Source organism: Peromyscus maniculatus, chromosome 13 (assembly GCF_049852395.1).
Source record: "Peromyscus maniculatus bairdii isolate BWxNUB_F1_BW_parent chromosome 13, HU_Pman_BW_mat_3.1, whole genome shotgun sequence".
Classification (NCBI taxonomy): Eukaryota; Metazoa; Chordata; class Mammalia; order Rodentia; family Cricetidae; genus Peromyscus; species Peromyscus maniculatus.
Window position 1 is genome coordinate 64,447,213 of NC_134864.1, and position 26,052 is coordinate 64,473,264.

A 26,052-nucleotide genomic window follows, 5' to 3' on the forward strand; every position below is an offset into this window, starting at 1 on the left:
CAGCCTGTCCAATGCCTCTGCCTCTCTGCTGTGTCTCAGAGGCTGCCATGCTTTGGATGTGGCATGCTCTCCCTAGGTTCACATGTTCAAACACTTGGTCCCTATCAACGCAGCTGTGATGGAAGGCAACGGAACCTTTAGGGGGCGAGCCTTGCTGGAGGAAGCATGTCACGGTGGGCGGACTTTACCAGTCCACAGCCTCCCTGCACTCCTCCCAGGTCTCTGTTTCCGCTTCTGGGGTGAGGCTGACATGTGACCTCCCAGCTTCCTCCTCCAGCCTCCTGCTGCCACACCTCCCTGCCCTGAGTGCTCTTCTCAAGCAGACACTTGCGTCTGTGCTGTGGGTGGGTGGCCTCTGGTCACTGCGGTGTATCCCAGTGACGGGAACTCACCTTGCAGAGGCCACACGCTGCCTGCTTTCACTCTCACCCACATCCCGCCACAGCACCCTGCCTCCTCGCGGGCCAAAGCTGCAGCGCCAGCTAATCACGGACTGGAGCCCGTCAGCATCTTTTCTCTTTCTAAGTTGATTATACCCAGCACTTCATTAGACTGATAGAAAGCTGATTAACACACAGGCTTCCTTTTGTTTCTTGATCTGTTTAGGAAGGATAAGTAGAGGTTCCCCCGATTGCTGGCTGGTCTTTGACTGTGGGTGGGCCCAATCACGTGATCCTTACAAGGAGACGTGACAACCACAGGGAAGCCAGAGTCCTGGAGAGCTCTGAGGGTACTGCATTCGTGGCTTTAAAGGTAGAAGGCAGGGCCACGGCCACAGAACACAGAAAAGTCAGGGCCACGGGTTCTCTCCTAGAGCCCCAGCTCTACTCACTGAAATGTCTGAGCCGTGCTTCTAAGACAGCTGAGAATCAATAGCACTTGAAAGCTGTGATGCCCAAGCCACACTCCGGCTTCTTGACCGTGAGACCTAGAGAACACCGTTTTCAAACTCCCCAGGCAATCCCTACAGGCATCCAAAACTCTGACTCACTGTCCTAGGGGACAAAATGTCAGAGAAGAAGGGAGCAGTGTGGCACTGGCCGTGAGCCCTGAGCTCTGCCCTCCTCTCTCAGGGGAGGGCTTTTGTACGACATTAAGCGAGGGGGATGCAACCTGTTGAAGGTAATTATACAACTCTGGATACAGCATGTATAAAATTTGGAGCACTTCTGTGTTAAACTGCAAGACAATCCCCCAATCTTCTCCTTACCAGACAACTTGAAGGACCCATGGTCCCTCACATCAAGTCAGAGTCCAGGACCCTACCTCTCAGATGGCCCCAGGTACTTCTGGTTTTCAGGCAGTTGCTATCATGTGCTTCACGTGCAAATATCTCCCCCTTCTTCATAAATATACACTGTGTTCTTGCTGGCATGAATATTCATCACTTCCAAATAATTTTAATTACCCACTTGTCAGTCACCGCCTGACAAGTTCAGGTTGTGTCGTTTTAAATTCGTGGTTTTCCATGGCTGTCGTCTACATGACCTGGAGTTTAGAGTCCCTGACAATATGCTACTGCTGCTCCTCTTGGAGAATGACTACAAGGCAGTGCTAACACTTGGCTCTCCTCCCACTATTTAATGAGAGAAGCCATGAAAACATTGCCATTTAATAGGGTTTGTTTTTTCTGTTGTATGCCCCCAGTAGAGACGGCAATCTATTCAGAAAACAGTGATACATGGTGTGATGAGTTGCTCATTTTTATCCTGTGTTTGGTTGATCAATACGCAGAGAAGGACTTTAGATTTCGGCTTCTACCACCAAGTAGCGTACGTCCCTTCGGGAAACGCGTGTGTAACGTACTGTAAGAAACAGCTGTTAGGGTCACATTTGTCACCCCCAAGCCGCCGGCCGCACAATTCCTTAAACATTTACTTTCTTTCTGTCTTTACTTCCTGGAGGGAATCACACTTTAAACCCGTTTTTGTTTTGTTTAGGTGATTATGAAGAGTAAGAACTGAAGGGCAGACACTACTTCAGGCCACATCAACCCACATTAGCCGGTTTTGTTTAAAACTCCTGGGGCCTTGTGCAATCCTGTGTTATATATTGGAGTTGTCTCTCCTCCAGAACAGGTCAGACTTCAGTTTGGGCAATACCTATTAACTAAAATTAGCCTATTGGGCAAGTTAGTTAGAGATGAACTATAAGATTTTGCCCATTAATGTTAAATCAAACTATGAAAATGGGACACTTGATATCAAATGAGTTACACACACATACAAATGTAACTGTTTTTAAACTGGAGAGGGCCAATCTCTGTATGTAGTCCAACTAATCTACACACATGAAAATGTAAGTCCACAGCATGAAGTTTCTCACTGAACTCTGAGATAACCTGATTTTAGAAGTGGATGTGTCTCTGTTGGTTTTTGCCTTATGATATGTGATGGCCAAAAAGTTTCTATATTTTAGGGGAAATAGAAGTTGGTAACTCTACCCTGTCTCATTCCATCCAAGTTACCTTATTCATAGAAAAATATAATGGATTGGATGGTTTCTGGAAAAGAAATAGTCATTCTCACAGTTCAGAAGGCTGGGAAGGTCACAGTCAAGATGCTGGGAGATGCACATTCTAGTGGGGACTATTTCCTGGTATCCAGGATCCGGGTCTTCTCACCACATCCTCCTCTGGAGAAAGCTCTAGGTTCTCCTTTTCAAAGGGCACTAACCTTACCCCTGAGGGTTGCAATCTTCCTTAGAACCCAATCACCTCTGAAAGGTCCCTCCCCCAATGAACACTTTATTAATTATCTCTTAACACATAATTCTGGAGGGAAAGGAAATGCCAAAGTTCAGACCACAGGGTACCCTCATGTTTTTATAGACATAGGAGTCCCTAGCATAAACACCACACTCCAACTACATTGTTGTTGTTGTTGTTAGTTTTCAATAGAAATACATTGAGATTTCCAAGGAAGCCTGACAATACTAACCCTGCCCCAGACTAACAAAAACCCTAATACTAGGTATGAGAAGCCCCTTTTCAGCTCTTTGTCAGGGTTGTCCAGGACTGCCAGATGAAACATTGTAGGCTATTGCTGTTGCCCAGTTTGCCTCCCAGAGGTTAAAGGTATTCCCCATCGCTGAAGACACCATTTATTTCCAACACAGGACCCAAGGATCTGAGGCGGCTCTGACATGAAAGCCTTCTCCCTGAAGACTACCTTTTATACTCCCCTTGGAAGTCACCATGCATGCCTGCTTCCAACGGAAGGCAGCAACCATTACCTCTACCAAGGTATGTTGCCTATGAACTTAAAAAAAAAAAAAATAAGACCAACATGCCAAGACAGCCCTTAGGGTAGAGTGTAGAGTGGTGGCATGCACACTCTGGTAAAAACCAACAGCTCTCTAATTGTACTTAAGGACCATTCAACAAGAGGGAACCCATGCTGGGACCAGAAACCCAACCAGTTAGCCCGGGCTAGTGAAGTCAGGGATCCTGGAGGAGAACCTCCTACCACAACTGTGTTAAACCAGCATAATTCCTAACTACATTCTAAAAGTTTATCCTTACACCTACACATAAGTATAGGTCTCACCAAAGAAACATCTCCTTGCAACAGACAGGACCATTACAGAAATCCTCAACCAATGGATTAAAACGCAGAGGACAAGAGACTGTGTGGTACCCAGCCCCAGATGATACACCTACAACACAATGCCTGTTCCTAAGGCTCAGGTATCGCTGTGGGACAGAGGGTGGAAAGACTGTAAGATCCAAAGGAACAGGGAGTTTGCTGTGAGATTTTTGTCTTCTAGAAATGTCAGAGAAACTACACACACCATCAAGTCTCATCAACATGGCTGCCTAAAAAAAACCTGAACAAAGACTACATCAATAGGCATGCTAATGTAAAAGGGGAAAGGTCCTGAGGCCTCAAGATTAGAACTATAGGCAACTAAGGAATGCTGAGAGCAGGGGAAATAGTTTCCTCAGGTAGGAGCCCTCCAACTGGTTATCTAAAACAAGTAGTCAGCCCCAAAATCATATGCATACAAGTGACATTATACAGACCAAGGAAGTTGTATTTACATATTTAGGAGTGTGTGTGTGTGTGTGTGTGTGTGTGTGTGTGTGTGTGTGTGTAAAAACAAAGAAATAGAGGCTATGAATGAGAGAGAACAAGGTGTGGAAGGTGCATGGGAAGGGCTGGAGGGAAGAGAGGTGAGGGGGAAATGATATAATAGTATTTTAATTTCACAGTTGCAGGCCAGCAGGCAAGACTCCTGCAGACAGGCCTGACCACCACCATCCCCCATCGGACCCTGTCATTTACAAGCCCCACTCCGTCCCCCAAACCCACCCATACCCCAAGACGGCAGCTGCTCCCTGAGACACAGACTCTGCCAGCTCCGATTGGACCAAGAGAGCCTTCATCCAGTAACTGAGCAGATGCAGAGATCCACAGCCAAGCACCAGACTGAGCTCAGAGAATCCCATCAAAGAGAGGGAAGAAGGATTATATGAGCAGGGCAGGTGGGGGAGTCAAGATCATGACAGGGAAATCTACAGAGACCACTGAACCAAGCTCGTAGGAACTCCCGAACTTTAGACCAATAGCTGTGGAACCTGCATGGGACCAGACTAGGCCCTCTGCATATGGGAGACAGTTGTGTAGCTGAGTAGGGAGCCGCCATTCTAAGATGGCGCTGGCTTCCTGGTAGCCCAGCTGTAAACAACTCCATATTTGGCTATGCTCCTAGGACTATGTGTCCCGAGGCCTGCGCATGCGCGAGTATGGTAATTGACTCCATGTCCTCAGCCTATCCCGTGGCTCCCCGTGCTCGCATTCTGGCGGGACCCAATCACAGTACGGCACGTTTGCCTGATTCCCTATATAAGCAGCTGCATTTTAGTCCTCAGGGCCCCTCACCTCCCGCTCTCCCTTAACCAAGAGGTGCTCCAATAAAGTGTGATCTGAGAAGAATCCTCACGTGGTAGTCGTTCTTCCTCGCTGGTTGAGGAGCTCGCTGCATAGCTGGGTCTGTTTGAGGGGCCCCCGGCAGTGGGAATCAGGTTCTATGCCTGGTGCATGAGCTGGCTTCCTGGATCCCATTCCTTATGGTGGGGTGCCTTGCTCAGCCTTGATGCAGTGGGGAGGGGCTCGGTCCTGCCTCGACTGAATGTACCAGGCTTTGCTGACTCCCCATGGGAACCCATACCCTTTTGGAGGAGGGGATGGAGGTGAGTTGGGAGAGGGAGAGTGGGAGGAGGAATGAGAGGGGGATCTGTGGTTGGTATGTAAAATGAATAAAAAAAGTTTCTTTAAAAAAAAAATCCAAAAAAAATTTAGTTTCAAGACATCTTTTTCTTTTTTCATGTTTGTTTGTTTGTTTGTTTTGGATTTTGTTGTTGTTGTTGTTTTGAGACAGGGTGTCACTGTGTAGCTCTGGCTGTCCTGAAACTATCACTATGTAGACCAGGCTGGCCTTGAACTCACAGAGACCTTCTTCTGCCTCCCCAAGTCCTGGGATTAAAGTCATGCACCACCATACCAGGCTTCAAAACATTTTTCTTTGAAGTTCCATGGAAAGACAACTCTTGTAGGCCAGTTCCGTGTTTGGAAATAGTCTAATGTGCTGATCCTCTCTAGACAGGCATTTGTTTCAATGATTTTTAAGTCCATTTACAAGTCTAGAAGACTTCCCACATTCCTTTAATGTTCTGGCACCCATTGTGACCATCCCTCACCCCAGCTTGGTGCCAGGCACCACCCAATCAGCTTTCTGCCTCCACAGCTATGGCTCTCGTGGATTTCATATGATTGGGCTCTCACACTGCGTGTCCTCAGTGTCTGTTTCTTTCTCTGGGTGTATTGTCAAAGTTCGTTCACGTTGAAGCATGCGTCAGTGCCTGGTTCCTTTTTACTGTCCAACACTGGGGGGATGGGATTTAGCATCTTGTTTCAGTTTGGTTTGGCTGGTAACAGGATCTCACTGTGTAGTCCAGGCTGGTCTGGAACTCTCCATTCTCCTGCCTCAGCCTCCGGAGTGCTAGGATTACAGGCATGGGCCACCACACCCAACAGTTTTTCCTTAACTTTCAAAGGGAGGAAAAAAAGAAAAGAAAAAAAAAAACCCTCTGATTCAGCTAAGGAGAGATTATGAGCCGAGGGAACCTGGTCTGCAGATCTAGAGGTAGTGAGCAGGGCTTCTGAGGCCACGGTTCTCTGCTCATTCCAGGTTGGGGCTCCAGGATGATTCTAAGTCTCTGGGGGTGAAAGGTTCTTAGTCCTCCTCTAATTAGTTTCTGATCCAGTCCTCTCCACTTGGAGCTGCAGGCCAGGAGCCGCATGCAAACTTCCCCCATAAGCACAGTTATTACCCCTGCTTCCTCCTCCTCCTCCTCTGGTCTTTAAGCATCTCCCACATGCATGTGATCATGGGATGATGTCATCACCACCACACTCCTGAGAAAAGACAACGTTCTGAATCAGATCACAGCACTGGACCTTCCCTGAGGGGCTTTCCAGCTTGGCTTCCATTTGATAGGGTTCAGAAACAGACAGCTTTCTAAGCTCTTAGATACCCCAAACTTCTTTTCTGTGTGTATTTCTTTATATTTATGCTATAAAAAAAATCACCCAGCTGTTTACTGACTCAGTGTTTCTTCCAATACTTTCCTGATACCACCTGCTAACAACCCTCACACATCATAAGATTTATTTCCCTTGTCTTTGCCTAGAGCTCTGTAAGTGCCTGGTCTGTCTGTCTGTAGGTAGCTCTGGTAACAGCTTCCAACACTTTCCTGCTTCGTCACATGACTCTATCTTCCCATCCAGCTACTGTTTTCCTCTCTACCCACTGCCAGCCTACACATTACAGATCACATCCTGTGAGCGGCTAGGACCGCCTCTCCAACACCACTGTCTTCTCCAATAGTTCAGATTATGCCAGCAATGAACGAGAAACCCCAGCTCTCAGGAGCTCAGCAGGCTGGAGTATCGCTTCTCATCCCTATAACAACTGGAGGCAGGAGCAGTCAGGGACACTGGGTGCCACAATCCTTCAGCAACGGCCTGAATCATGCTAGTTGTCTTCTACACATGTCTTCTAGACTCAGCCTCAACTAACAGCAGAGAAGGGGAGAGATTTGAAAATCTTGTGAAAGGTGGTCATGAGCCAATCTGGAAACATCTCATGCTACTTCTTCACTTCTTCACACATTTCTTTAGGGAAAAAAAATCACTCCTGGACACAGAGAGCCTGGTAAAGGAAGCTGAGAGATGTACCTCATCGGTATTCCCAGAAGGAAAAATCACCAGGAACTATGCTCTAAAGTGATTGAAAATCAAAGGCAAATAAATAAACAAATGCTAAAGATAGAGTCCATTGGTTGATATGATAGCATATTGAACTGCAAATAAATGATACTCTTTGAAACTTTTACCAAATAAACAAGTATTGATTAGTATTAAGAAAAATAAATTTCTATAGTATATATATTTATATAAAATTTTAAAAGAGTAAAATTCTGGAAGGAAATATACAAAATGATAATAAGTATAATCTGTATGACAGGAGAATAGATTTGTGCAATTTTTCTCCTTATGATTCTTCTTATCCAAACTACTTACAATCCACTACTGTAATTATGAATAAAATGAATATTCTCTTAAAGAATAATACATACATAGCTGTATGTATGGCTTCTACATAGAAGCCGCCTCTGATCTAGTAACTCATGTCAATATCTGTGATAATGAATTCAGTAATGGGAAAAATCAAGTAATGTACTTAATAAAATAGAAACGGCTAATACCATTGTTTAATTATATATTTCAGAAAAAAATGCTCTGAGATGGAAAAGGTTAATGCAATTTCTTCAAAGATGGCACTACTGGAGAAATGCTATTTTTGCTTAATTTTCTTACCAATGCTCTCTATTTGTTTTTTATTGTTTTAATTTCATTTGCAAAAACAAAAAACAAAAACACCTTGTAATTTCTAAAAATCTCCCTCTCAATCTCCCTCCCCCATCTCTCTCTGCAATATGTAACCTACAAAAATACATTTTGCCGAGCATCTGGCTCCTAAGATCTTGTTTCTTGTGCGTGTCCGTTTACCTCTGTGTTAGAGTAGGCAGGAGAAAGGACACAGGAATCACCAGACTTATTATCCCACAGTTGCTTTCTCAGACTCAGAGCAGAGTGGCCATGTTTTGAGTATCTTCTATGAATATTTACCTGGTCAACTTCAGATCCCTCATAATCAATCAAGTATTCCCAAATCTCAGACATTCACCTAAAAGGAAGCTGTTAATCTCACCTATGTATCAGTAGGGCAAAAACCACGTGGTGTTTACGTGAAGGGTTGTGACTTCTGCCACCCCTGAGAGGGTCATTTTTGTATTAAAATGAACAGCATGCATCCTTTCCAGCCGCTGTGAACACAGAACTGCTTGTCTGCAGTTTTGGTCAGTTAGCCCCTGCGATTCTGTGAGATCATCTGTGTTCTCATCAAAATGTGTTTCATGGGAATTAGTTGGCATTCATGGTGGACACTGTGAAGAGAAACCAAGGCGCTGTGCACAGCATGGAAGACCGATGATGCTCATTAGACGAAGTAGTTTGTGCTTGGCGTCTCGTTCTCTGCGTCGGAGTGGATTCACAGTCTGCCTCCTCACTCCTACTCTGCTGTGGATGAGATTATTTTCTATTATGAGTTTATTTATGATTTTTTCATTTCCAAAAAAGAAAGAAAAACTTTGAATTCCAGATATCTTATTAAACACCTTTATGATTATTTCCACTTATAAGCACATTTTTATCTGTCTTCTGACCATGGTTAATGTACAGTGGGTCCCCCATGAATGGTAAAAAGTTGTTAGAGCTACTAACACAATTCTGGGATCTAATCTTTGCCAGGGATTATGAAGAAACTTATAATTATGTTTTACTTTGGATTTACCCATCTTTACTTATCTCACATTGAAATATAATCAAAATCAGCCTGTTTCCATTCGGTTGCAAATCCCCTTCTTAAAGTTCCTATTCAAAGTCTCCCCAATTTTCATTTTCTCTGTCTTTTCTTATTATATTAAATCCTGATATCTGGAAATGAAACTATACAGCAGCATTACCCTGTTCTTTTAAAAATAAGATCATATCTACTCTTTCTGCATTTTCCACATTATAACCATGGTTTTTTTTTTTTAAATCCTTGACAGGTTGCAATTAGATTTCTAGCTTGCCATTGTATTATAGCAAATACTGTTATTATGGTAGAAATAACTCACTTTGTTTAGTGTACCACTCAGATAGTCTGCAAGATGCCTCTGATACCAAATGTCATTCCCATTCTTTAATTACAATTTTTAATCTGTTCTGGTTTGCCATTCTTTCAGTAGATTAATTACTTTTATTCTAAAATTCAGAAATGGTCTGAATTTAATAATATTTATTAATACAAATGATTGCATCCCAATGCTTTTCCCTTGCACAGGAGTAGAAGTGATTTTGTTCTTTTCAAACTCTCCGACCTATAACACTGTGGCACTCACTGCCGAAGAGCCACAGAGATTGACTTAGTAACTGAATTTTTAGAAGACTTTTTAAACTATGTGTATCTGTATCTGACGAGGCCAGAAGAGGGTATCAGAATCCCATGAAGGTGGAGTTACAGACAGTTGTGGGTCACCGTGGCAACTAACTCTGGCCCTCAGGAAGAACATGGTGTGTGCTCTTAACTGCTGAGCCATCTTTCTAGCCCCCAGCTGACTTTATTTTTGAAAGTAGTTGTTACTGACATTTCAATAATTGTCAGGTCTAAAAAATCCGCATTCAAAGGCTATGGTCGCACGCTAAAAGGTGTTCGTGTCTCTAAAAATCTTTCCTTTGTCTAGAGCTGTTTGCACACACGGGGTGAGATGACAGCGAACAAGATGTGAGGCGTGTTTGTATGAAGCACACCCATGATGAAGGAGGAACAGGAGGCTGTGACAGTGAGGATCGCGCTGACTGACCGTCACCTCTTGGGGATGTCTCACGACGCACTGGTGGTACACAGCATTCTTTAATGCATGCTGAACAGGCACGGGTGCTGGATTGCACTTCACTTTGTCCCTCTCGCTGAGTACGTGGACAGAGCTTTAGCTAAGGTTCAGCTCAGCTGAGCAAGCCAGCCAGACTGAGCATCGTGGGAAAACGGAAGATGGAAAATGGACTCTACAAACGGGGTGGCACTAACTCAGGTTCTGTCCCTCCCTGCTTGGGATCTAGGCCAAATGACTTTCATCTGGCAGCACTCACTGATAGACCTTTACAGTAGGTGTAGAGGGACTTTCCTCCCAGGTTAGTTGTAAGGACTGAAAAGATCCTATTTACAAAGTGTGGGGGACCGAATGTGACTCAAGACTCATTGTCATCGGGTGTTAGCGGTATTGAACGTTGGCGGTCTATATGGCAGTCATTTACCACTACCTAACAGGAACAACAACAACAAAAACCTTAAGTAACAATAAAATCCACACAATTGATTTCAGTTGAGTGACTCTAAGCAGCAGCTTGGTTATGGTCTGTTCTAGGTTTGTCTAAGGCCCACAGAGTATGTTTCTATCGCCATCTTAGCAGAGATGCCCAAGGAGACGCTTCACAAAACAAGCCCGGCCTCATCTGTGTCGTGAACGCGCTGAAGGACGTCTGTCGTCCAAGTCGAGGGACAGGCAAGGGTACGCAACCTGGCACTTGTGAGCAATAATCCAGTCACACACCCTTAGCAACGAGAGGTCGGTCAGAAGCTTAGGGCTGGGTTTTTTCCCCTCTCAGTTCTCGCTACCAGATATAACGGTACAATGCGAGCGAGTCGCAGATGGTGCTGTGGTGGTTTGGATCTGGAACATCTCCCAGAGGTTTATGTGTGAAAGCAGCTTGTTCTCTAGCTGGGGGAGCTAGCGGGAAATGACAGAAACGTTAGGAGGCAGGCTCAGGTTGAAGCAAGTAGGTCATTGGGGTTGTGCCTTTGAAGCATACCGGAACCCCAACCACTTCCTGTGTTTCTGTTTCCTGACAACCACGAGGCAAAGGGCTTCTGTGTCACCGGCCTTCAACACTGTGGTATTTGCTTCACCTCGAGGTGAGAGGTAGTGGGCCCAGCTGACCTGGGGCTCAGACCACATGCCCAAAGAACCCTGACCTCCTTTATACTGCGTCTCCCATAGTTTGTCACAGTGACAGGAAGCTGAGTAAGACGGTAGAAATATGCCACATGTCCAGGAAGGAAAGCACAGAAAGTTGTCATAGAGATTGTTCTGGAAACCCGACGATGTCAGATCTCCACCCATTTGGGGTCCTCTGATGGCTCCTTGAATCTGAACCTTTGAGATACGTGAACCCTGTGCCTGCAAAAGCAGCCATGCCTAGACAAGCATGCAACAGATCCAGTTACTGAGAGCACCAGGCAGACGCTGTAACAGGCTGCTCTCAGTCTTCCCTCAGACGTCAGGCCTTGAGTTCAGTTTCCTGAGACTTGAGTAAGCAGTTTCTGGGAGGGCCGTGAACAAAAGACATAGTCCTTGCAGTAGCTCCCTTTCTGCACGTACTCTGACCCATCAGGGTTCAGCCAGTTGTTTACTGTCCAACTTAGAGCTGCGTGCATAGGCCAATGTGAAAGCCTGGGCCACTGAGTCAACCCCCACAGTCAGTACGTGCTAGGCCAGCCAGCCTCCATGGCAGCTCAAGGACAAAGTCTGGGACTTATCCAGGCCTACCCAAAAATGGTAACTGTAACCCCCAACTAACCAATTAAAAGTTACTAACGTGATTGCCACTCCCATAAACCAATCCTGAGTCTGTTCCTGTGTAGTCTGTAGATCCCAAGCCCCCTTTGCTCTAAAAACCCTGCCCCATTGTTACTCGGGGTCTCTCCTGCTCTGCTGCTGCGTCAGATGGACAGAGAGTCCCAAGTCAACTTGCAATAAAAAGACTCTTTGCTTTTGCATCGGATTTGGTCTCTTGGTGGTCTTTGGGAGACTCTGGGTTTAACATTACCATTACCAATTTTATCAATGGATTCATGAAGACATTTCTAATATGCATAAACAGACTTCCAAGAATATACCCCTTGGCAAAGTTGCTGGTATTTATCAAGGTGTGAGAAGGAACTGCCAGACTTATAGAAGCAGCTGTCCTGGGGGCTGAGTCCATCTCTCCATCAGGCAGCCACTCCCACCATTTCTGGATGATGAAAGGTGACTAACTCTTGGGACTCCTCTAGACTTGGTCCTGGGTGTTCATTCTAACTGTAATACAAGCAGATGGCCCCAGAGGATACTCACCAGGTCATTTCTAGTCTTGCCATGGCAGTGCAAGTTTCTGTTAGACTGTCACTACAGTTCTAAAAATAAAATATCCAACATTCAGTAGGCCCTTGTCGTTTAACCTAAGCATTGCCAAAACTTCTGTGGACCTCTCATTTATTCTTTGTTGCGTCGTAAAACTAAGGCTATATGTTGGAGCTAATGATTAATTAAAATTGCTATTTAAAAGTTTGGTACAAATCACAACAGTCAGATTTTATTCAGCTTTCACTTGAGAACAAAGCATTGGAAAATTGCATTAGAACCTTTATTGTTAAGTCTTTGATCAAACAGAATAAGACAAAGAAAGTAATAAATCTATGTCAGGAAGGTCTTTTTCAGACTGTGAGTTTGTTCCACCTCAACCATCTGGACAGAGTTTCTGTCGAACAGTCCAGAATCCTGCCAGCCAAACCTCAGACTCAAGACTCTCAGGATTAGCGCTTTAAGACAGGAAAGGAAGATGGAAGCAGTCTTCAGGCTTTTCAAAAGTTGTCAGGACAAAAGGGAGATGAGGTATTTTCATCTTTGATGGGACCTAAGACCCATCAGTCCCCGAGAGAAGAAGTTCTGCTCAGTGTGAAATCACACAGGACACAGCTAGAGCAGTGTGAACTAAAAGTGCTGCCTTGAGTGGACTAGGGCCGACTGCACAGTCCCTGCTGATGTGAAAGTTTGGAGAACAGAATTGTGGGACATCCACAGAGCCTCAGCTGATGAGACTCTACCATCCATGATCAAAAGAAAACAACTCAGGCCAGGTGTGGTGGTGCACACCCTTAACCTCAGAACTGGGGAGGCAGAAGCAGACAGATCTCTGTGAGTTCCGGGCTAACCTGGTCTACAAAGCAGTCAGGGCTTTGCAGTGAGACCCTGTCTCAAAACATTTAAAACAGAAACAAAACCTAGGTCTTCTCACTGGCTTGGTTTCTGTTTGTCACGCTTTCTTCTCTTATTCCTCCCATTTCTTCTCATGAAAGTGAATTTTTCTGGCCCTTCTGTTGTACACCCGAGACCCTGGCAACCCAGTGAGTCTGTTCCTAGTGATTACTAGCTCTGTTTTCAAATGACGAGCTTTTGGTTTCTATACAAACTTCTGCAGAAGAACAATTGCAGTAAAAAGTTTTACTATGTTTTTTGCTTCTACCAAGTTTTTAATTCTTTCACTGGACAGAGTGAAAAACCAGACTTAGCTGTTATAAAGTAGGCAGCCAGGATTTTACATTCTTTCCTAAACCCAACCTATTTGCCTCATTTATGAAAGCCATTTTCTCTTCTATATGTAAATTTTAATCATAGAAACATAAAATGTTTTAGTTAGAGAGTTTTACTCATAATATATATTTATCATATTGCCATTGGTCTCATAATTTTTCCATTTGTTGCAGTAAAATATGGATGCACGTGATTTTAAGATATGTAAAACCAGCTTTATGGTTAAATTATTAGACCCCTCCTTTTATAGTTTCTAAATCCGTGAAACATTATTAAAAGCTTTTAAATCACACAAAATTAAGAAAACCATTATTTTTCTGGTAATAACTGTTACCTGAAATATCAAGCATGCCATTGATTTGTAAATGTTATCATTAATAACAGCATTAACATAAGGCAAATTCCAAATAATTATAATTCAGTCCTCAGTTTTTACTACATCTATTTTGTGTGTGTGCATGCACATATATGCACACTTGTGCCACAGTGCACATGTAGTAGTCAGAGGAAAACTTGTAGGAGGAGATTTTTATTCCTTCCACCATGTGGGATCCAGGGATTGAACTCAGGTCATCAGGCTTAGCAGAAAACGCCTTTACCCAGTAAGCCACCTCATCAGCCCCTAGTCCTCAAGTGTTGATCATTATGAAGTTCCACAAAGCTGTCTCCCCTCATCGAGGCACCTGTGCATGACAAGCACACATATCCATCTATCACTGAGTCTGTTGTATACACAGCACTGCAGTCCACTTCAGTGCATGCATTTTTAATTGCAAGCATGTCTCTCAAAAGAGCTGATCCTTCCACTTGCTTCCATATACAACCTTGAAATGTGATCCTAATTAGTCTCCCCAGATCCTCTGACCAAATGGGGGGTGAGGTCCTGTCTCCACCCGCCTTGTATTCCTGTCTCCACCTCCCTAGTGCTGGGATCAAAAGTGTGAGCCTCCCAAATGCTGGGATCAAAGGCATGAGCCTCCCAGGTGCTAGGATTAAAGGTGTGAGCCACCACCACCTGGCTCTGTTTCTCTTTTAGACTGAATCAATTGCATGTAGCCCAGGGTGGCCTTCAACTCTTAATCTTCCTGCTTCTTCCCCACAAGTGCTGAGATTAAAGGTGTGTGCTACCACTGCCGTGGCCTCTCTTTCTTTAACTAGTGGCTAGCTCCATCCTCTGATCTCCAGGCAAGCTTTATTTGTCAGAACACAAACAAAATATCGTACAAGCAGTTTCAATCGTTTCAGGCAGATCATGGACTTCAGGTTGGTGATGAAAAGATCACACAGCCTATGGATTTATGGAAGTCCACAGATCCGTCTCCTTTCTTGGACACCTAGAACTGTATTGCCAATCCTTGCGGAAATCTGAGTTCAAAAACTGAAGGATTCTATTGCAAATTTACTGAAGCCAATGTGGTCTTTCCACAGACACTCAAAACTCAGGGTAAACATAGTTGGTTTGGTGGTAGAAGAGTCTACCTCAGCTTGCCTACAATTTCCCGAGTCTTAGGCCAGATTTGGCAAATATTCATATGTGTATCAGGAAACAGACACAACTTCAGTCGATCTCATTTGTTCAACTGGGGAAAGTTCCATGTTCTGCCCTCAGAATAGCAACAACATGCTCTGCATGGCTGGCCTGCTCGGAGTCAGTGGTCACCACTTTGGATGTTGGAAACAGGTACCATTGTGATCAGCAAAGGTGTTCTGTGAACTGTGGACTCTACAGGAATTCTCACCCAAGCGTTTCCTCCAAGGAGAGCATGTGGTTGACCTTGTCAGATTCCCAGAAGTTGTTCCCATGCAAAGCCAGTGGGACTTGACACTCATTCATTAATGAAAAGTTATTTTTACATCTCTCATACTAATTAACAAATGCTCAAGAGCAGCTTTCACAGAAAATTGTGAAGTGCTCAGTAATCGTGCCTGGAGTGCACATTTCTGATCACGATACTTCAAACACTAAGTGCTGCCAGGATACAAATGAAAAATTAATTTCCTTCATAAATCATACTGTTTATCCTGAAGCATTTTAAGGTAAAATTTTTATAAAGATGATATAATAATCTAAAGCCCAGCTCAGATAAAGCTGTAGGTTTTTATTCGTTTTCATGACTCCTAATCGAATAACCATGATGGCACTATTGGAAATCTCGAGGCTGAGTGATGTGACACAAAAATGGCAAGGTCACAGCTCTGCTTTCTCTGAGCTGTAGCTTGAACTTGGTGTCCAGCACTAAATGGCAAGAACAGCGTCCCCGCTGATGTCCCCTCTCCAGGCGCTGCCCACCACAACGTCATTCACTACGCTCTTGGAGGATTTAGGATTCATCCTTGCTAGGTCTGCCTCAACCAGCACCTTCACCAGGTCACTACGCCGACTTACAGTGGCCTCCAAACAAGCATCCGCAAGGTCTGTAATCAGCCTGTTAGTGCAGCTGTATGTGGGAAAGCGGTTTTTGCAAATACAGTTGAGGCTCTTCAGCTGAGATTTTCCTTGACTGACTGAACAGTGCATAAGTCTAGTGACAAATATCTTTATTAATAATGTTTTTTAAGCAGAAATCAATTTGATACATACCATCAATAGAGGAGGAGCCATGTCAAGGCAGGAACAAGATGGGCGTGACCTAGCTACAAAATTAGTTACTAAAAACTGGAAGAGGCAGGGGGTGTCTCCCCTGGGTCCCCTGGAGAGAGCATGGCCTGGCAAACACCTTGATTTCAGATTTTAGCCTCCAGGATCATGAAAGAACAAATTTCTGTTATTGTAAGCTATCAAGGTTGTAGTCACTAGTTCTCTTAGCCCTTCAAAAGTAATTCCTCACAACCACGTCAGTATCTCTGACCCACTCTCTATCTCTCCTGAGCTACTGACCAAGTCCTCCTCACAACCACGTCAATATCCTTGGCCCAACTTCTAGCTCTCCTGAGCTATTGGCATTATTCAGACCACCAGCAATTCCAGAAATATTTTGGTTCAGAAAAAAAGAAGCCGGTGGGCCGAGGTGAAGGATGCCTTCTGAGCTGAGTTCTGCAGATGCTGAGTCATTTCCCAGTGCAGGCTTTGTATCCATTTTCTGCTCAAGCTGAGCTCTTCTGCACGGGAACATGCCGCCTTCCAGCAGCCTCACCAGCTAAGGTCCCCAGCACACCTGGCCGTCGGCGCTGGAGCAGATGCACAGTGTGGTGTTTCCTGGGTTTGAGAAACTGCAGATACTGGGCTTCCAGGCAGGCACTGGAGAAAGGAAGGAAATTGCATGTGTTTTGCTATGTATTTCTGGATACCACAGCTGTAGGCTGGAAAACAGAGGTCCTGGTGAATCTAAACATATTTCCCTTCTCTCTTTTCTAAAACTAACCAGATTAACCCGGCGCTGACTAATAGGGAGGGGACCTCAGCAAAGCTGCAGGTCAGGGGCAGTGGAGACTTCAGTGATAAGCCCAGCATTTGTAAGACAGCTTCTGAATGAGTTCAGATTTGAGCACCGAGAAAATAAAAATAAAATAAAAAACAATAAAATCCTTCATCTCTCCACGAAGGTGGGTGCCTACGGGTGGATGAAGCAGCAGTTATACCACTCTGCTAAACCTAGGGATCCAGTTTTCTGGGTCTAATGAGACTATTGATTCCCAGGAACCAGTTAGCTTCAGGCAAACCTCCTCCTCCTCCTCCTGGAGCTGGAAATTTATTCTACAGTGAATACGGCAGTGTTTTCCTACTGGCTAAATGCAGTTTCAATAGTCCTTACCTATAATGGAGGAATTTAGCAAATGCCATATCAATGAGTTGCTAATTACTGATTATAGGCAACAAGGCCAAGAGCGAACTCGCTGAACCTCCCCGGGCATTGGAACGTTCTTCTGAATTTGTCCTGACAGCTGTCCTCTCTTCTTTCTCTATATGATACTTCTCCACTCCAACACTGTAATAACAAGACTAAAAACATTGCAGCAGATCAAATTTGGAGGGAGGCGTGAGAAAATCTGGGGAGCCTTCCACAGAAGCCTCTTCTGCTAATGTCTGTCACAGCTCCTCATTACCGGAGAGCAGAAATCACAGTGAGTGCTTATGTCACAACACGAGCGAGAAATAACAAACTGGATTGTAAAGAGACAGTTTTTTATTGTACTTGGCTTTGGTTGGGCACAGAAATAAGCCATCAAGGAGCATGTATATGTGCATAAACACAGATATACAGTTTGGCAAAGTAAAACCACATTGTCATAGAAGTGTGACCATAAAGCAACGAGATTAATTTCCTTGTCACATTTGTGGAAACGATTTGTCATCCTGTGCATGTACATCTTCTATAACTGTGTCTCGAATACAGCAGTGTTTAAACAGCTAGCCTCACAGATAGGGCAGAGTCCTTTCTCAAGTCAACACCCAACCAGGTTAGCTTTGTGATTCTCAAAAATGCTCCAACAACCTAAGCTCCATGATTAGACTAGCCAAGCCTGGCAGACATGAGGTACAAGTACAAGGGCAGAAAACACAGAACCACCCCAGCTGAGGGGACAGCTTCCTACCTATCCCTGTGGGCTGTGTGGCCCCTGGTCACTTGCACTGAAGAAGTCAGTTTCCATGCCCAGCACTCCTGACACCTGCAAGTCTGGCATTCCATCACCATTTATGGACCAGGCACTTTATTGATACCATCTGTAAACCCTGCAGCCACTCACAAGTGTGCATGTTATTATCATCACTACCATTTTACAGACGAGGGAATAGACCCAGAAAGGTTAAATGACTTGCCCAAGGGTCCACCAGCACTACATGAGCCCAGACTAGAACTTCCGTCTCTTTGCCAAGCCTGTGACTCCAAGACAAAGGCCTTCACGCCACTGTTAATGCTGAAATGTAAACAGGAATGGCAGAGGCTGCTTTAGACCCTGTAGCTCACAATGAGGATCTAATAAGAAGAGCAAGGGACTCCATGTCCAGTGACCAGGAGTCCAGGAGGTCCACCTGTGTGGTGCAGCCTCCCTCAGCTCTGTGCAGGGATGCCAGAAGTCTGACTTCGTCTCATCCACTGAGACAAAAGCTTGCTTTCATTCCAGGTCTTCAAAGGTAGCACATTTAAATCGCCTCATTGAAATATGGGAAGAATTGTTAAGAAAATGCCTACATTATCTAAGGGAATTAAAATTTTGTTTGTTTGTTTTTGATTGGGTGCTCTGGAGCCATAATCCCCTCCTCTTTCAAAGGCTATTCTGGCTCTTGGTCTCTCACAAGTTCTGCCCTGTGGAAGCAGTATTCTCAGCCAGCAAATGTCAACTGGTTCATCCGGGTTGAGTTCAGATGTTCAGTTTTGGAGAATGGCAACACCAAGATCACTGAAATTATAACTGAAGAGGAAGCAGGCCAAGTTAGGCGTCGTGGCTTCCTCCCCACTGAAATTATAACTGAAGAGGAAACACACCAAGTTAGGCATCGTGCCTTCCTCCCCAAATACCAAAGAAAAGAGATCTGGAAAAGATTACCAGAATAGCATCTGTGGTCGCTGTGCCCTTGTCCCTGCGAGTCCTGCTCTGTGTGTCCTGCTTGGCTCTAGGTATATCTAAAAATTTGAGGTCACAGAGACAAAGCCATCATTCATAAAATTAAGACAGAGAAACCACTAGTGACAGCACTCTTAGTCAAAGTTGTATTAAAATACAATGAAGTCAAGAAATCTGGAGGGTGGGCGTGACTATTTGTTAAAGTGAAGTAATTCTAATCTCAAGGGACTGTTTTACTGTGCTGCCTTTGATACTGACACTTTGGTAATAATAACAAAAAAGAAATAGGGAGGGGGAGGGGCTTGCTATTAGTGTAGCTCAGAATCACAGCCTGGAACATTGTCTTTTCCTTAGAAGGCAAAGTGATTCATGTTACAGATGGTTTCAGGCTTCTTGGGTCTGATGTTACAGTATCAACACAATGTAGGGAAAGGAAATCTGAATTTAAAATTCAAAAATAGTATTTACATCCTAACCTTCTATGACCTTGAACAAATATTCAATTAGTTGGGGTAGGGGGCATGATGTCACACAACTATAATCTCAGCATTGATGAGGCTGGAGCTGTCTGGGCTACATAACAAAAAAATATCTAAAAAAAGAAATTACTTGGTTCAGTCTCTTCATGTACATAATCTACCTGGGTTAGAGTTCTCAGAGACTGGTATGACAAGTATGCATCCTCAGGGCCAGTCTTACTACTGGAAGTCAATAAATTACCACCAAGCAAAGTCTTGAAGAGTGGTCTGGCTTCATTCAGATAACTAATCTGCACAATGATCTTCCTGGATAAGAGATCTGAAAGCTCTCCCAGCTTTTAAAACTATGGATTTATTGAATAAAAGGAACGATTGCTCAATAAATAAGTATAATAAAGTATGGTGTACCCATAGAAATGGATTAGCCCTCAGCAATAAAAAAGAATGCATCTTAGATACACACAACAGTATGGATGAACCTCCAAATATTGTATTTGTGCTGAGTGAAATAAACCAGACCCCCCCCACACACACACACACACACAAACTTTCATTTACACAAAACCCCAGAGTGAAGACCTGGGCAAAGACAAAGAGAGCTTTACCCGGGGTGTCATGAACCTTTCAGGGTGAGATAGGTTCACTATCTTGATGGAGCTGATAATCTCCCTGAGTAAATGCTTACGTCAAACCTTCTGACGTTCTACGCTTAAGTATGTGACATTTACTATGTAATTAGATCTCAACAAGCTTATTGAAGGGAAAGGAAAGAAACAGACGAGGATCTTGGGGGAGTTTGGAGATATGGAAAGATAGCTTCTGGGAAATCTAACTGGAGAGGATGACTAAGAGAACAGGAAGGTGAGGGCTCTGGTCAGAGCGGAGGATGGTCCATAAATACAGAAGGGCTGCCGGCATCCTAATTGAACATTCAAAGGCCAGAGAAGCAATCTGGAAGCTGTAAAAGCCAAGCCCAGACTATGATCGGCACAATCTGGACAACAGAAGGCTTTGCTTGCTGCCCAGCCATCTACACTGGCTGTCAATATCACCATAGATGCAGCTAGGCCTATTTAGGGCTGAACACTGATTGGGTCTTTTCTGTGCCAATCACATTCAGCCCAGCACACTGACTGGGCCTTCTGCATGCCAATCAATCACATTCAGCCCGGCTGTTATTGAGCTTGTAGATAGTGAGGCAAGACTGTTTGTCAATATTACCTTGGCTAGCCAAAGGAATGTGTCAACATGAAGTCATGTTGAGGATTTGTTCCAGATGCTTCTGGAAGGTATTCCCAGCTCCCCACTGCCACATAGACCAAGACCAGGAGTTTAGTCTCTCTTTTTCTTATCTTCTATCCTCTCAATTGGCTTCCCCAACATTTCTCTTGGGGAGTTTTGGAGGATTGCCACACTGTGAATTCTACTTTCTTCAGGCTAAAGAACTTTACTGGAAGCCTTGGTAGAAAGTTAAATTGGATAAAGATCAAAGCTGATAAAATTCCTAGTAAGCCCACGGTTGGTCCACTTTAAAGGCAACAGTCCCTTTCACTTCTGATTAAAATGGAAATTGTCTATAAAGAAACTCCTTGGGACAAAGTTGAATGACGGAGCTGGATTAAGCAAGCAGTTCATTACCCTTAAGTGAAAAATGAATAAAGTCATCATTCAGAGGCAGTAATGGGGTCGTGATGGGAAAGTGGTAATTAAAAAGACACAACCTAAATTTAGCTGAACAATGCCGGAGAACCTCCAGGGCACGGAAAATAGAACATAGTCTCCTCCAAACACGAACTCTCCTCAGACTGCTCTAATGAGATTGGCGCCGCCCTTTTTATACAGACCCAATTACCTCGGCTTACCACAGAACAACTATTAGAAACAGATCGGGCCCATGGCCACTGGCTTGATTTTGCTGTTTTTAGAGAAGGCATCTGCTTCCACCGAGTCCTCATGGTCCGATACTTACCTTAGCTGCAGGTACATGTTTTTCTGTGACCCATCCTGGGAAGGCATGCATTCACATAATCCTCCGTCCCTCCCCACCTCATTGCTGCCTTCCCAGTTCCCAGCTCCGTAAAAGACCAGTTCAATAAAACTCTTATCACTGTCATTCACCGGAGACGGGGAACCCATTGCTAAGGACACTGAAGCTGTGGGCAGCATCAATCAGACTCCAGACCACCACTGTTGCTCTAGTTTTCCCTGTTTCTCTCCTTTTCAGTAGAACTTGCAGCCTTGGTTACAGTGAAGACTTTCTTAGGAAAAGCCAACAACCTTAGGCTCCAAATCTCCACGGTCTGGGCCACCCACTCACCTGTGAATCTTGATGAGTCCTATAGTTTGGTGGAAAGAGCGGTCATCTCACAGATTAATGAGAAATATATGGGAGCTGGAGAGATGGCCCAGTGGTTAAGAGCACATACTGCTCTTTTAGAGGACCCAAGTTCAGGTCCCACCACCCAAGTTGAGCAGCTCACAAACAACTGTAGCCCCAACTCCAGGGGTTCTGACTCCTCTGGCCTCTCAGCCACAGCGTTCACATGTACATACCCAGTGGACATGCACACACATACACAAAATTTAAAATAATAATATACATTTCCAAAAATGTAGAACAAAGTTTGTTCTTGCTCCTTGCACATTAGATGGGGGAACAATATTTCCTGAATATACGCTGATGAACACAAGGAATGATCAGGTGTGCCTGCCTTAAAATAGACAACAGAGGTCAGGCTTACGGTCTAAGCTAACCTTAACTAAGCATAACAAGCCACCCAAACCTCCCAATGCTCATCCTAATTGCTGCTTACTGAGGCGGCCGATTGCCATCATTATAACTCTATTTCCTTCTAACATTCCCTGCCAAGCTCCTGTAGGTATACTGAGAATTAACAAGAAACATTTTGATTTCCTTAAATGAGAGAGAGACTAGGAAGATTAATAGAACAAAGTATTATAATTCTTCATCATTGAGATCTCTCAAGCCTGGCATGTATAATTAAATCGTCATCAGCAAATAAACCGCAGGGCGAGGGTTCAGGGCATGCAGCAGACGGAACAGAGTCAAGCGGAAGGCTCACCTGAGGAATGAAGCCTGGAGATACTCACCTGGAAAGTGCCCCCTAAGAATCAGGCTGTAATTATAAACTAAGATTCACGGAGCACTCCTTCACATCTCGGTGAAGAGCTCGTTCCTGAAGCCATTCATTAAGTTACTGCCTTCATCTGTTGCTGTGGCTACCATTGGGTCTGCAGAGCCCAAAATGAAACTAATTTTGGCGACATTTTCTTCAGCCACTTACCTCTCCTAGGAAAGAATTTTCCTCGGAGAATCTAAAAGTTGAATTGCTTAGTAATGCCTACTTTCAAAGACAGAGAACAAGAAAAATCTCAGTTGAGTCTCTCTCACAAACTAACTAAAGAGGTGTTACTAACCACAAGCCATACCATCGGACTGTAGCTGCCTGCTCAAAAAGGAATGTGATGGAGAGACCATACATATAGAAAAATCAGGACTCCTATTAAAGCTCAGTGAGAGCAATAACCACCCCCTTGTCCTAAACTAGCAGAGAGATCATGGAAGCACAAGCATGACTTTCCTCAGGACTCCTCTCACATTACCAGGAAATATCAGGAAGAGGTGTCGCCCATCTTCACGCATAATGTTGCTATGGGAAGTATCTTCATTTTCAGTAGTCTGTTGAGAGATTTACACCTCCTCCAGTGTTCAGGCACAAACAAATTTTGATTAACTTTCTTCATATGTTTTTTTATTCATTTTATTCATCTTAACATTAAATCCCTGAAGAAGTGGGACCTCCAGTTTGAGCCCTAGACAGAGAGAAGCTACCAATGAAAGCGAAAGAGCAATCTGGCCAGACCAGGCAGATCATACACCCGTTGGTAGAGGTGTGAGTGACTCTGCTGCCCCCAAGCGGATCTGTTCATCTGGAACACTCCAGTCAAAAAGTTGGTGGTTTAGAAATGGTTACAGTAATCACTCTCTTGAGTCTTTTGGGTTCCCGAACAAATATCGCTTTCACACTCACACCCACACAAGGCTAGTTGTGCCTGGCAACTCTGGTCCTGCGCCCCTCCTCTTCATGCCATAGTAATCAATATCTTGAGTCTTTTGGGTTCCCGAACAAATACCGCTTTCACACACCCACACAAGGCTAGTTCTGCCTTGTAACTCTGGTCCTGCTGACCTCCTCCTGGCGCCCCTCCCCTTCATGCCATACATAGTTCTTGAGCTCTGGTCAAGGTGTTGTGTGATAAGCTATTGAGATGGTTTCGAGGCTGAGCAGAAGCCCTTCCTTGCTCAATCATGAGGCAGCTCTGGAATGCCTAGGATGCAATGCGATAAGACTTCTAACAGAAGGGGACAGCGTTCTCCACGTTCTGAGAGTGGGTGAGGTAAAAAGATCTGTCCCCGAAAAGACCAAAGAAAGTCAGTGAAGACGCAAGCTTGGGGTGTGTTTTACACCCAGGAGGATGTTGCCCTGTGGGGGAGAAGGGAGGAAGCACTGAAAACAGAAGACACAGAGACCTCACAGGGAACACTCGGGAGAGCACGTGGTAAAGAGAAGAGGCACCTGGGTGAGAGGAGTCAGCATGAGGCAGAGTACACAGGGTGTAGACAAAATCAGATGTGTCTTTCAAATGGTTGAGCTTTGCCCTGGTAGACAGGGGAGCTGCTGGTGTCTTCTAGGACAGGTAAGACGTGGTCAGACTGGTGTTTTCAGAGGCTCATGCAGGCAGCGGGTTAGAGAAGGAATGCAGTGCAGAGCCTAGAGGAAGAAAGCAAAGGCTAAAACAGTGTTTGCTGGGTGAGTGGGGCAGCCTTGGAGGGCAGTGAGCACTGACGGTTCTGAGCGCTATTCCTGATAGATAGGAGATAGAGTTGCAGATCTATGAGATGGAGAGATTGAGGGAAGCAAGGGGATTAATACCATGCCTCCTGCTATGTGTACACTAGAGAGATGCTCACCGCACTGTTGATCGAGGGAGAGGTTGAGAGCCATGATGCTGAGGCTTTTGCTTTGGGTCACATTGCATTTATAGCTAGAGATGGACTAGAGGGAACTGGAAATGCAGATCTAGGCCTCATGGTCCATATGCCCATTCTTGTATGAAAAAATTTGAAGCTTAGAAATATTTGGTACTGTCTCTATTATGGTCTAATAGAAGGTGATGTTTTGGGCATGCTTGTGCCTGGTCTTAGCCTAGTACCAGAGATGATAAAAAAAATTAATAAATAAATAAATAAAGCCACTCTAGTATGACAAAGCCAGAAACAACAGAGAAGGGCAGAACCTGAGAGACACCAGTTACAAGGGAAGCAGAAGACCTCTGAGCCAAAAGTTGAGAACAAAACAAAGTCTACCAAAGGAGGAAGGGCCAAAGGGAGGATGAAGACATGAGCAGGGGCCAAGGGAGGAGGAGTCAAAGGGCCAAGAGAGGATGAAGACACGGTGAGGGGGAACAAGACAAAACATTCACACGAATTTAGGCTTAAGGACAAGAAGTCAGAGGAAGTGCAGGATGAAGGAAAGTCTTCCAGGTGGGCTGGGTGGGTGACTTCCCATGCTGGAGTAGCTTAAATTGTTTATGTGTAAAAGTAAAGGAGGTTCTCGTGGGCAAAAGGAGGCCATGATAGGTGAGGTTAGACTTGAGAGTGGAAGCATTGAATGACTTTTGTCAAGGACTGCTTACATCTGGCCCTCTAAGAGAAGAGGAAGAAGGAAAACAGAAATCAGAAAGCATTCCTTTAAAATCAGCATTGGGGCTCATGGGAACAGTGTACCCTGAATATGTGCCCAGACAGAGGCCCCTCCAAACACACCCATACCCACGGGTGTGGAAAAACCCAAGTCTTTTCTCCCCTATTCAGCACAGACCAAGGAGAGTGTTACTTGCTTTTATTTCCAGGGTTTTATTTTGTTCTCTTTCAATCTTGACTTAACAACTGAAAACATCAGACACAAAGGGACATAAAAGGGAAAGACATTCTATTTCATCATTATCTCAGCCTTCCAGGAAATAGGACCACTAACAGCCACAATAAGCCTTCAATAGCCTCCACCTAACTCCTCACCTCCTGCTTCCTCTGGACCAATGAGGGGCCATTGACATTCCCCGCAACAACAGAGTTCAACCTTGGGCGATTGACACCTCAGACAGTGAAAAATAATAAATTGATATCTATTCTTCTCTCCACCTCACAGTCCTCTTCCCAAGAAGGGGCCTTAAAAAAATTAAAAAAAAAAAAAAGCAAGCTTAGTATTTGGTCTTCTGCACTCTGGTGTTATGACATAGAGTGATGGGTAGAAATTATTTCTCTAACATTCTTCGTTGTCTCTGGGTTTCTGTATAAAAGAAGCTTTGGTCTGAGAATTATCAAGGTGAAGAAAACTGAAAGTATCTTTCTGCCTACACCATCTGCCTTCATGGGCGCTTGATAACGCACGTACACTCTCTACCTTAGACTCCTCTCGGAGGTACCTACCTGACACAGCTCTACAAACGGCACGTGTGGCAGGCACC

The 26,052-nt window shown here is 44.5% G+C and overlaps 1 long non-coding RNA gene across 2 annotated transcripts; it reads left to right on the forward strand.

Annotated features, from left to right (window-relative positions):
- Positions 1-722: 722 nt before the first annotated feature.
- LOC121821937 (uncharacterized) lies at positions 723-11,944 on the forward strand. Of its 2 annotated transcripts, XR_013044179.1 has the most exons (3): positions 723-3,244; positions 4,214-5,194; positions 9,854-11,944. It is a non-coding gene; the product is annotated as an uncharacterized LOC121821937 (long non-coding RNA). The 2 variants fall into 2 exon arrangements; XR_006062804.2 differs by lacking the exon at positions 9,854-11,944 and having other exon boundaries at positions 4,214-5,195.
- Positions 11,945-26,052: the final 14,108 nt, after the last annotated feature.